Raw genomic sequence first — 11,689 nt, 5'->3', positions numbered from 1 at the left:
GGACAGGCTGCAGCGGGAGCCCGGGGGTGGTGGGAAGGGCCTAGTGCGGGTCGGGAGGGGGTGTGAACAACGTGGTTCCATGGTGTAATGGTTAGCACTCTGGACTCTGAATCCAGCGATCCGAGTTCAAATCTCGGTGGAACCTGGGGTTTTTTTTTTTGTTTTTTTTTTTTCCCTTTCTCTTCTTTGGTTTTTGATATTTTTTTCTCACCTCCTCAGCCCGGAGCTGGGCCAGACCCGCTCCCCGCAGCTGCCCCAGGCAGCCCTCGCCGCCCCACCAGCCCGGTGCCCTGCTCCCAGGTGATGGCTCCCAGACCTGCGGCGGGGTTTGGGCCCGGCTGGCGGGAAGCCCCCCGCGCCTCACGCATCCCTCCGGTGAACCGGAACGCGAGCAGCGGGCGAAGGCGATAGAGCCGGCGGTGGAGGCATCCGAGACCCCAACGAGCTCTGTCAGCTCAGGAGGTGCAAAGCGTCCCCGCTGGTGCCCACCCCGCTCCCCTTCCCCGAAGGAATCCCCTCGGCTGCCACTGTGCCCAGGCAGACACCGACTTTGCCATCAGCTTCCCTTGGCGCAGGCCCGAGACATGAACAGAAGAGGATAAAAATAGCGCTTTTGTCCAAGGGGTTAAACCAAAGCCCCTAAAACTGCTCTTTTTTCCACCAGCTTGCCGTCAGCAGCTGCAGTGCGTTCGCCGTCTCCGCAGCCAGCGGCTGTGTGCTCGTTTCTGAGCATGGAGAGAAACCCCTGGGCATCGGCGGCAGCGCTGCGCATCAGTTACTGTCTGCTGGGACGATAACGAACCGTAACGTGGTCCTCTATTTATTAAAAATAAACAGTTTATGCTGCATCAGAGCTTCTACGCCGGGAGAAGAAAGCACTGATAGCAAAGCCACCCGACGTGTGACCGCGCTGTGTCACACCGCGGGAGCGCGGCTCTCCGGGAGCGCGTGGGTGAGGTCAGAGAGTTGGGGTCTGGGCTCAGGCCGTGTCCTGCCGCCAGCCCCCGGCGTGCCCTGGCAGGTCAGGTACCTCCAGCTTCCCGCAGGGGCACAAAACCCAACGAGCGTTCGGGGCGTCGCATCCCCAGCACCCCGCTCCGCGTGTCCCATGGGAATCATGGCACGTGCCAGTTCCGTAAGGGCATGGCAAGGCCAGACCTCGCAGGAGCAGAACGCACTCTGGTGCTGTAGTGTGCGTCATCTTTAGATTCATGCTTTTTATCTCCAGATGAACCCCAATGCCCAAAATCTGGAGTCTGAAGATGCTTGTCCCACTCCTGCCACTCTTCTCAGCAGTTATCCTACTGCACTGAGTAGTGCATTAAAATTGGTAATGGGTTCTTTGATGTTCAGGGGCTGGGGTATATTTGTAACTCAGTAGTTAACATTTCCATCTCGCATCCTATTTGCAGTTCTCCACTGAATGTTGTTGTTAAAAAGCTGTTCATTTTCTCTTGACATTTCTCAGCCCTGGTTTCATCCTCCAGAATTGATATTAGTTCTAAAGAAAGTAACAACAACACTGATGAAGTATTTTTCATTATCCTCCTGTAAGAGCTGTTCTCCTTTTTGTGTTTTGGATTTTGTTTGTGAGCCTGGAAACACCCTTTATTTACATTTTGCATGTGCGTAAGCGTTAATTCCTCTTGCACCAAAGTGCAGTTGTTCCTCATCTGGAACTGGCTCGTCCTACGCGAGACTTCAGGGCACAAAGTGAGGACAGTGGCTTTTCTGGCTGAGCTAAAAATCAGTCTTGCATTGCTGTACCGCTATCGCTTGTTGAACTCACGACACTACGAAGCAGAGGCGTTTTTACCAGTCGTGCACTGTAACGTGAAAATTTCTGCAGATTGCCATGCGTATGAGCGGCAGCAGGGGTTATTTCTAGCTAAGCCTGTTTAAATGCATTTGATCATTTATAATCAGGTTCTTCATGGTGAAAACTGAAACAGCAGGAAGGACTTTGCATCTTAACAAGACTCAACAGACAGCAGGGCATGAGGATAGCGCTGGGCTAGCAGGGAGCTCCAGAAATCAAAGTCTTGTATTCTGTTCAGTCCTGGGTTAATTTTGTTCCTGTTCAGGCAAGCCCCAGATGAGAATATACAAACCCTTGGGAAATGTCGCTGTCAGCGCAGACTGGTTTTGGCTGCTCTGCTCTTTCTTTGTGTCCCCTCCCGGGGATGGCCTGGGACACCTCCCATGTGTATGAAACATGGCCAAAAAGCAGAGTTCAGGCCTGAAATAACAGAGGACTCTGTGCTCTGGGAATGATGGCTTTTAATGTGAGAAGAGTCACTCAGCGCTGGCATTTCTGCTGCATTAATTGCCATTAGTGTCATCCTTGCGGGAACACTAAATTCATTGCAAATCCTGAATTAGCGCACCCTCGTAATTCTTCGGTTTGTGCTTAGGCGCGACCGTTTGCTGAGGCAACACGTTCCAAGCAACTGGAGCAGAGACAAGGAATGATACTCAGCTGGCCCTTGGATGTTCAATTTAGCGAAGAAAAGAAGCAGAGGTCACACTCATAACTGTGTATTTATGGTTCTGTTCTGGAAATTCATAGAGCAGCTGCCAAAAAGGCCCCAGCTTTGCCTCGGCAGCACCATTAAGGCGCAGATGTGTGTCGGGGCTATCGGCTCCGAGCTGCTCAGCCCCAGGCGCTCTGCATCAGGCTCTCCCCGTGCCCGATTCTCACTTCATTCTCCCACTTCCTTCCTGCCACCGACTCCTGAGACCCCAAGAGAAATCCTGGCCTAATAAAGGAGGAAATTTGCCACGGTCTTTGGCGGTTGTAGCTTCACACAACAAGGTTAAGGTCTCTTTGCAGAATACACCAGTGGTATTTGACATGGAAGTAGAAGAATGTGAAACAGAGATGGCCTGTATTTGCTGCTGGTTTCAGCTTTTCTGGCTCTGAAATCCTTGTTCATGCTTTGCAAAGCTCAGGGAAAGATCTGGAATTGGAAATCGCGATAATTCAGAATTGTCCTTGAATGGCTGTTGACCCAAATTCCCGTTTCCCAGATGAAAGAAGCCACTGGTTTCCCCGGGGCGGAAGGCAGGAAGGACAAAAGCGAAGCCCCAGAACCTTCTCTGTTTTATCAGAGGAGAAATACTTCCTAAGGGGGAAATCCAATCAATACTTTGCAATTTTGTAACAATCCATGAATCATTGCAATTATGCAGAGATAATTCAAGCTTTCCAACCCAGCTGCTGAATTAGAGAAAGGCACACTCCTAGCACTCCCTACCCTCAGTTTCTCATGGCAGTCAGAAAAAAAAAACAACTTAAAGTGTAAAATTCATGCATTGAAATAAAAAAACGCCTCTCTTTCTAAAACCCTGGACCAAATTAAAGGGTCTACAATGTAGAAGGATTTCTATTTTTCAGGTAATTCCATGCCAGAGGTAGGAGTAATGAAAATGCATGGAGTCAGTAGGAATTTTTCTGCTGATAACTCACTTGAATTCCAGCATCCGCTACATTCCCTTTCTAGTTCTGCAGCTCTAAGAAGAAAATAATACATAAGATGAAATGGACCCAATAAAAATTATTTGCTGTATCAGCCTTTTGTTTCCTAACCCTGGAGTTGGAATAAAAAAGGACCTGGATCTGAATGGGGACCTGTCCAAAATCAAACCTCATCCTGGTTTTGCTGTTCAATAGGGATCTCTGCAGCACTGAAGAAAGAATGGGAAGGGAGCAGCTCTGGAAAAATTAACCGTCTTCTGGAGACGTTTTTTCACTGGGACAATATTATGGTAAGCAGAAGGGAAGGGAAGCTTTTGGCATGCTTCGGGAACAGGGATCGAAGGCAACAGACTCGATGACTTGGTGTTTCTTGTGATGACTGTCAAAATGAAGTCATCAATTTCCTGCACCCATTTTGGACTCAACACGCATCTCCTTGTCTGCGTCTGCTGCCTCCGGAGACACACTAGCAAGATAATACTGGCAGCTCCAGGATAATTGCTGGCCAAGATATAATTTCTGAGACATATCTCAGAATCTTCTTCCTCTTACTACACCCTTCCAGAGGGTTTTATTTCCTATATAGGGTCAAAATCTGCTTGATGTTGGTATCACTACCAGACAAATACAATGTCCACAACAGCCGTGCAAGCGTTATCACATGTCCCATCGTCTTCTAATTTGGATTCAGAAGCTCAGCTCTGGGGAATGAAGAAGGCATCTTTTGATTTCTGTGGCCAATTCATTCACTGCTGAACCAACCCAGGGAGCTGGCTGGCTGTGCTCAGTGTGGCGATGCGTGTTGTGAAGCTGTACAATTATCCAGGGAGCCAGGCTGAGACTATAAAACCTTGCTCATTAAGATCATTAGAGAGCTGTCAGATGGAACAACTGGGATGGCTTTGATATGGCAGAATACCCTTCCTCCTGTTCCCAGACCTTGAGAACCATCCAGTTCGCCGCAATTATTTTTTTTTCAAATCATTCAAACAATACTCATTGTTTTTTTATAGGGTGCAATAACTTCTTCAGGCAAACCGGAGGCTGTAACAGCTATAACAAGATTAATTTATTAAATAGAAACCCTGATATTTCAATGATACCTCTATAAATGTGTTCATAGTTGGGTTTGCCAAGAAAATGACAAAATGTTGCTGATAATCCCAAAGATATTCCCTATAAACCCACTAGGTGTCCCACTGCTTTCAAGCAATTAGGCTCCAGGTTTGTTTGGGTTTTTTCCCCATTTTTGCCAGTGAGGAATTGGTTTGAGTCTTTAGCGGAATTAGGTCTGGGTTTGCAAGTTGATGAGACGCGTACGTATGGCTTGTGCAACGCAGCAGGACGTCTGGCTCACAGCGGCAGCTCTGTTTGGCAAAGGCCGCGAATGTTTCCCACAGAGACCAACTCAAGGTTAGAGGCTGGAAGAGAAAAAGGAAAAGAAGCTGCCTTCCTCTCTTGGGAATGCTGAACAAGATCCATAGAGCCAAATCCTCTTCTCGGTCAACCTTGGACATCTATTTATAGGACTGCTAAAGCGAGCCCAATGCTGACCTCAAAGGTGGTGGCAACACGCATTAACCTGCCTCAGAGCTGCTCTGCCCAGGCTGCGGTGTTGACATTCCCGGTCGCTGTTCCCATCCCTGCCAGGCGTCCCGCTGCCGGCACTCGTGCCTGTCACAGCACCTGCACATGATATGTCCTGTCACTCTGAACACAGGGGCTATGTCAAATACCTACGAAGAAAAGGAGGCTGAAAAATAGCCAGAAGATAATTTTCTCATCCCAGAAAATACTTGGGGTGAAGTGTGGCTGTCGGAAAGCGGCCAGCTGCTTGGCAACTCCTTCACTGCGTGACCCAGAGCACACAGACCTTGTCAAGTCATGCTGTTCGGGACATCCCTCAACCACCCTGGGATCTGTTCCTTGCACCGAGTCCCAGCACGGCAGTCTCAGCTTGTCTGAAACCGTCATCTCCTAGGAATCCAAAAACCGTCTTGCATTATTTCAGTGTCTTTCAGTGCTCAGAAATGGGTGTTTGCGATACATCAGCGAGGGACGACTGCAGGGTGAGTTTTACGGTCTTGCCCCTGAAGCACAAATCATTCTGTATGAACCCTGCAGCCTTACCCTCCGCTGAGCAGTGAGTGTTGCGTTTGCTCCCCTGTCCTTCACTCTAGTTTTACAGGTGTGCCACGCCTTGAATTTACCCCACATCTGCGTGAGGCAAGTGAGGAGAAAATAGCATTTGTCTTCCATTTAAAAAATGCCAGAGGCAAAGATGCTCTCAAGCAGTGAGGTTATCTCCTTTTCCAGCAGGGGCCTGGTGGCCAGCAGTACTGCCCACGGCTGTTGGCTGTGCAAACAGGCAGCGGGCAAGGTGTCAGCACCAGCTGAATCACAAGCGGGGAAGGGAAGGGGAAATCAGAGGGGGAACAGGAGCCTCCTGTCCTTGGCCCACCAGGATTCCTTGCCATCAGGCACTGCGCATCACGGGAAGCGCCTAGCATCTGTCCTGTGCCATGTGTCGCTGCACTGCCTCTATTTCTTGCTATCTGTGTTGAAGGTATGGCAGTCATTTTCCTGACAACCTGCAGGAAGACAAGATACTCCAGTCTCCTGACCGTATGTATATATAGATACCTGCTGTAGTGCCATCCATAGGCAGCACGCGCCATATGCTCACTGTGACAGAGTTTAACCTGGTCCAGCGCATGTGTTTGCTGCTACACATAACAAATACCTCAAGCCTTGCTATGATTCAGTGCGTAATGCATGGGAGCCATCTGGTCCCGTAGCTTAAGAAGCAAACTGAAAATTTGATAAAAGCACAAACAATCGCAATGAGAGAGACTGAAAAGATGTGTTGATATTCCAAACAGGAGTCTCCTTCTGTGGGGGCTAATCTCATCACCCATTGCCTCTTCCCTGCTCCTTTCTCTGGACAGCTGCTGTCAGGCAGGTTGTGCTCTCAGCTCTGTGAGCACGCACACCTTTGGGATGCTAAAAATGCATTTCGTGTGCTCGAGCAAACCTTCTGGGACAAGATTTTTCTCAGTGGCCAGCTGTGCAGCGAGCAAGATGTGCAAGATGTTTGGAACACCGCACATTTTCTGGAGCTTGGATAGAGCAAGAACTCTGGCTGGTTTAAAATGTACTCTCGATTATGCTTAGTCATTAATATTGTGTCACCACCGTGCAGAATTACAGCTTGTGGCTTTGGCAGGCTGAAAGGAGGTCCATCTCGGCTTGCCTCGATGTTTTCAGCGCTGGAGTGGAGATGCATTTTGGAGGGACTGGAGCAGCAGGGGAGCAACAAGGAACTTGGTGCAGTGGGTGGGGTAGAGTTTGGGATGACTTGGATTTGGCCAAGACTTTGTCTATAACCCGGCCAGGATTCTGCATTACTAAAACAGGCTCCATTAGATTTTGGAGCCAGGCAAGGTTTCCCCATTCTGACCCTGGTTTCTGATGTTTGGAGGGCACGGGGAAGGAAGGCAGACAGAAGATGCCAATTTTAGTACATCTCTGCAGGGAACGCACAGGCTTCAGACAGGTACACATTTGTTTCCTCTGACACCAGATTAATGGGAATTGACGTATTGATTCTGCAATTCTTCTAAAAATTGCTTCAAGTTTTGGCCTGTTTCCAAGCTGGTTAGCTGCAATGTGCACACAGTTCAAGACAGATGCTTAATTATTCTAGCATGAATACAGTTTAAAAAATTCAGTTCCCTGTGAAATCCAGAAGATAATAGTGTTATGATCGTGCAAATAATGCAGACATTCCTACTTTATATTCTCTGTTTTCATGCTCAGCAACTCCTTTTGGCTTAATACAACCAAGCCCCTCCAAAATCACAGAATTATTAAGATATTTGCCACTAGTACAAATTCATCCAGTATTTTTCCTCTTGTTTTTTCTTACCTGATTGAGAGTATACTCTTCAGAGCAAAAGCAATCTGCTGTTCTGTGTTTGCAGAGAGTACTCAGGATTACGGTAGGGCTCCACCAAAAGGAATATGTTACTGCCATCACTACTACTACTACTATTATTATTAATAATATCGATATCTTTATTATACAATAATAACCTGAGTCAGTCATTTGCCAGTCTAAAGGGTTAAAATTCACTGTCTTTGTGGATATTCCCATATTTAACTAACTAAATACTGCCAAGTATCCACCTCATATACTGTATTTGTAGGTCATTGAAATGTCTCTGGGCCCAGTAAGCTCCTGGTACTAGACAGAGAAAGCGTCTTGTATTAGGGATGGAGTAAGAGTCTTGTATTTTCTTGCTTTGATCACCGTGTCTCTGCTTTTAGGATCACACTAGGAAAGTTACTTGATGTTTCTTTATTTTGAGTGTTAGCATGGCTCCTGCAAATGTTTGAAGTCATCTTTGTATTTCATTTATTTTTTGGCAAAACAGCATCCATCTGCAGTTCAAGAATAGAACATACAAAAAACTGCATACGACTCCAAAGCACAGAACATAAAATTTCTGGGCAAAATTCTTTTCTCAGTTACACTTACATAACTCTGGAGTAGTGTCTTCATCTGTCTCGTTGTTACTCTGAAACCCATCGTCATTTCATTGTGTCAGACCCAAAGGATCTACCATATACGGATAAATCCGATTTCATCACAACTGTTGTAATTTCCTAGGCAAAATTACAGTCTCAGAGGAAGTACGTAAAGATGCATTTACAGTCCACGGGCCTCAATATGCTAAGAAATGCGCTGCCGTCGGTTGTTCTCTGTTAGTAGTTTTCCATGCAGATAAAGATAGGATGTAGCTGGAGAGCTGCTGAACGATGTGGAGCAGAGATTTCCTCCACACACACAAGCAGAGAATCTGCACTGTATGGCTGAGCTCGTTTTTAACACGTCACGTTCAACAGCTCTTTCTTCAAACAAAGAAATATTTTGCTCTAAACTGTTTGATATTTGTTTTGTGTCACTCTGTTCCTTGGCTGTCCATGCTATAGAAATGCTGTTATGCTACAAGAAGACAGATTGCCTGGACTGGAAGCCCCAACCCTGATTCAGGGAAGCACGTGGTTTCCTTACAATGATTATGATGATTATAATTACTATTCAGTATACGGTGCAATTGTTTTGGGTGTTTAAAACAGAACAAAACAAAACAAAACAAAACAAAAGTCGTTTTGGAGAGGAAAACACAGCATTAGAAAAAAATAATTGTAAAATAGGAAGTGGTAGACCTTGAGGAGATAACTCATCTGCTATCCAGTGTTTCTAGCAATCAGAAATGGAAAGAAAAAAATCCTATTAAAAACCCCAATACTCCTTTAGGAAATAATGCACCTCCTCTTCTGTAGGTATAACATTTTATGTCTCCCGCTGAACAGCTGGTAGTGTCAAAGGCCAAGCCAGCAGTACATGGAATGCAGAGCCTGAAGTTTTTCAACGGTCGCTGAAGGCAAAACCGTCTAAAGCTGCAGCAGATGTTCGCTTGCTTCCTGTCTGCTTATCAGCCCTGCAAAGCCACTTCGGTTTTGTACTTGTTGTGCCGAGTGTAGCTATGGAGATCTCATACAAGCTGCGCAATAGCGATACGGTGAATAGTTCTTTACGTATTTGGTTATGAATGATCAAGCAGAATATTACGGTTTCTAAGAACTCCCTCAAATTTTTCCGTATGTACATTAGTCATTCCCCTTGCAGGACAAGAGAATGACAGTGTACAAAATAGTTTGAGAAACACTACATTACTGCAGCTCTATAAAGATTTAACGTAAATTTCATTAATGAATTGTTGCTCATTGGACTTTCCATAGGATCCTTTCCAGTTTGACCTGCCCTTTCCATTGCGACTGTTGTCAGAGAGGAGTCCATGCAATGCATTTATGTTACACCAACTGCACAACGGCTACATGCCGTGCTTGATGTTAGTTGCCGGCTTCGTTAAAAAGAATTAAAAGCGAATTGGCATCTGCTGGGTTACATTTCTGTGGTGAAATTCTTCACTGACTTCAGTTCACATCCCTTTGTATAACGGGCAGAGTGCAGGTGTTAGTTTGGCCTCCATGTGTTTGTATTTTATATGTTGTTTCTAGTACACCATAAAATAAGAAGAGCTATATCCCAACAGACTGTATTCCTCTGAGGCCTTGAATGGGCTACAGAAGAGAGATCTTAACTGCTATTTTCAAAATCAGTTACACTGAACATTTTTTGTTGAGTAATCTAGGTGCACATCAGCTGTTTCAATCCTGGTTTATATTCATTATGAGCTCCTGTAAATCATAACTTTGATATTAATCCCTATATGCAAATATTAAAACAGTATTCTATCCATTTTAGGGCTTTGAGCTAGTTTAATGAGACTGATTTTTACACTGATGCATTCAAGTTGATATGCATTCCCGGTACAGGCAAGTCCCACAGCAATTTATTGCTTAACAGACGGGAGTTCTTTTTCCTCCATGAAATAGAAGAAATAAAGAATTCTACTTTATGTAAATCCTAGCACAGATGTTTTTGCTTTAAGGCTTTAACAGCACCAGAAAAGGATGGTTTTAGAATGGTTCCTCTGCCCATGTTGAAACTGGAAACCAAAAGTGACAGCTTTGGCCTGTCACTGGTAGATGTGCTTATAGATGTTCCCGTGGGAAACAAAAGGTCTTGGAGTAGCAGTGGCTCTGCTGGTGTCTGCCACATTTCCTATAATGCTATCAAGGAGAAAGAGCAGCAGGTAACAATTATTGCCACTTTTAAAACGTTGATAGCACTGTAAATCTGTGTTGACCTGGAAAATGCAAATAGTGGGCACAGTGGCTCCTTGAGTAGTCCTTCCACACGTGCTGATCTGCTGTATTCCAGCAGTGAGGCCCGCGTCCTCGAAGACAGGGAAGCACTTTGGGACAGTTGGTTCCAGGGGAGGTAGGTATGGATATTCCTTTGAGAAAACGAGCTTCCAAATGAAAACTGTAGACCTAAAATTCAGTCACCTTCCTTTCCCCAAAGGCAAGCAACGACACGGCAACACATAAAGCAAAAGAGAAAAGTTGTCGAAAATGAAGATACAAGGGACTTTACACAAAGGACAGATTTCCAGGCAAAAGATGGGTTTGATGAATATAGTGATGGAAATTGCCTGAAGCATCTGGGAAAACACCACAAGAAGTACGAAGCTGAACAGGGGAAAAAAAGGGACCCAGGGATTAAACTCGTATGAGTTGGGAATGTGGAGGAGGTGAGCACAATTCTTCGGGTGAGTTCCTGGAAGGGAAGCAGTAAATACATTTGAAAAGAAACATATTGGTGTTATGACTGGGTAAGGGATTTTTCAGCTGAAGTGTCTGAAAATACTGGTCAGTATTTAGACTTAGACTGTAAGGGGTAGCACAGTGGGAAGCAGAATGGATGAGATGGCTCTACAGGGCTTCATTGTAGTCAAATTAATTCAGTTTAAATAATTACTTGTTTTTTAAACTGACTCTGCTCTGCACACTTGATGTTTTGGAAAAGCTGCCATTCCCTGGACTTCTGGTAAATGCTTTAGCACCTGTTTTCCATTGTTTCCTTCCTGAAAAAAATCCTTGTAACTAACAGGAACCACCAGCAGCATGGAACAAACTGACTCACCAAGGACATTTCCTCCAATCTCATTATTTGTGCTGGAAGTATTCTTGTTTGTATTAGGAGTCAGAATGTGATTTTTAAAAATTGCTGTATATTAAGATAGTTTTGTACTGTCATTATGAGTCAAATTCAAACTTGGTTACATGAATTACTTCCATTGCATCAACATTGGGTCACACTTTTTCAAGGAGGTGATCCAGCAGCTTAATTACTCCACAGTTCTCTGTGCCCACCCTGTTACACAGAGCTCCTCACTGTTGCAGCGGAGGACCTCCCCTGGCTGTGGATCAGACCAGATACGTCACCCTCCCTTTCTGCTGTTAGCACATTGATTTTGAAACTTCAGCGGATGAGATTCAGCGGATCCATAGTATCATTTGGGGCAGCTCGGGTTGAACAAATAGGTTCTGTATTTTACTCTCCAGGTGCTTTGGCTCGTGTTCACTCTCACCTCCTTTGTCAGCTCCAGGTTGTGGACCAGTTGCTAAGAAAATGTTTGTCTCCTCTAAACACCCGTGTTGAAGTGGCAGTGCTATCATGGCAAAGGAATACAACCAGAAGTTTGATTTCTGACCGGGCGAGGGGTCTGTTGAGGT

The 11,689-nt window shown here is 45.6% G+C and overlaps 1 non-coding gene across 1 annotated transcript; it reads left to right on the top strand.

Annotated features, from left to right (window-relative positions):
- Positions 1–73: 73 nt before the first annotated feature.
- On the top strand, positions 74–145 carry TRNAQ-CUG (transfer RNA glutamine (anticodon CUG)). Its single transcript has one exon. It is a non-coding gene; the product is annotated as a tRNA-Gln (tRNA).
- The last annotated feature ends 11,544 nt before the right edge of the window (positions 146–11,689 follow it).

The sequence above is a fragment of the Opisthocomus hoazin genome, chromosome 10 (assembly GCF_030867145.1).
Source record: "Opisthocomus hoazin isolate bOpiHoa1 chromosome 10, bOpiHoa1.hap1, whole genome shotgun sequence".
NCBI lineage: Eukaryota > Metazoa > Chordata > Aves > Opisthocomiformes > Opisthocomidae > Opisthocomus > Opisthocomus hoazin.
This window is presented reverse-complemented; position numbering and strand designations above follow the sequence as displayed.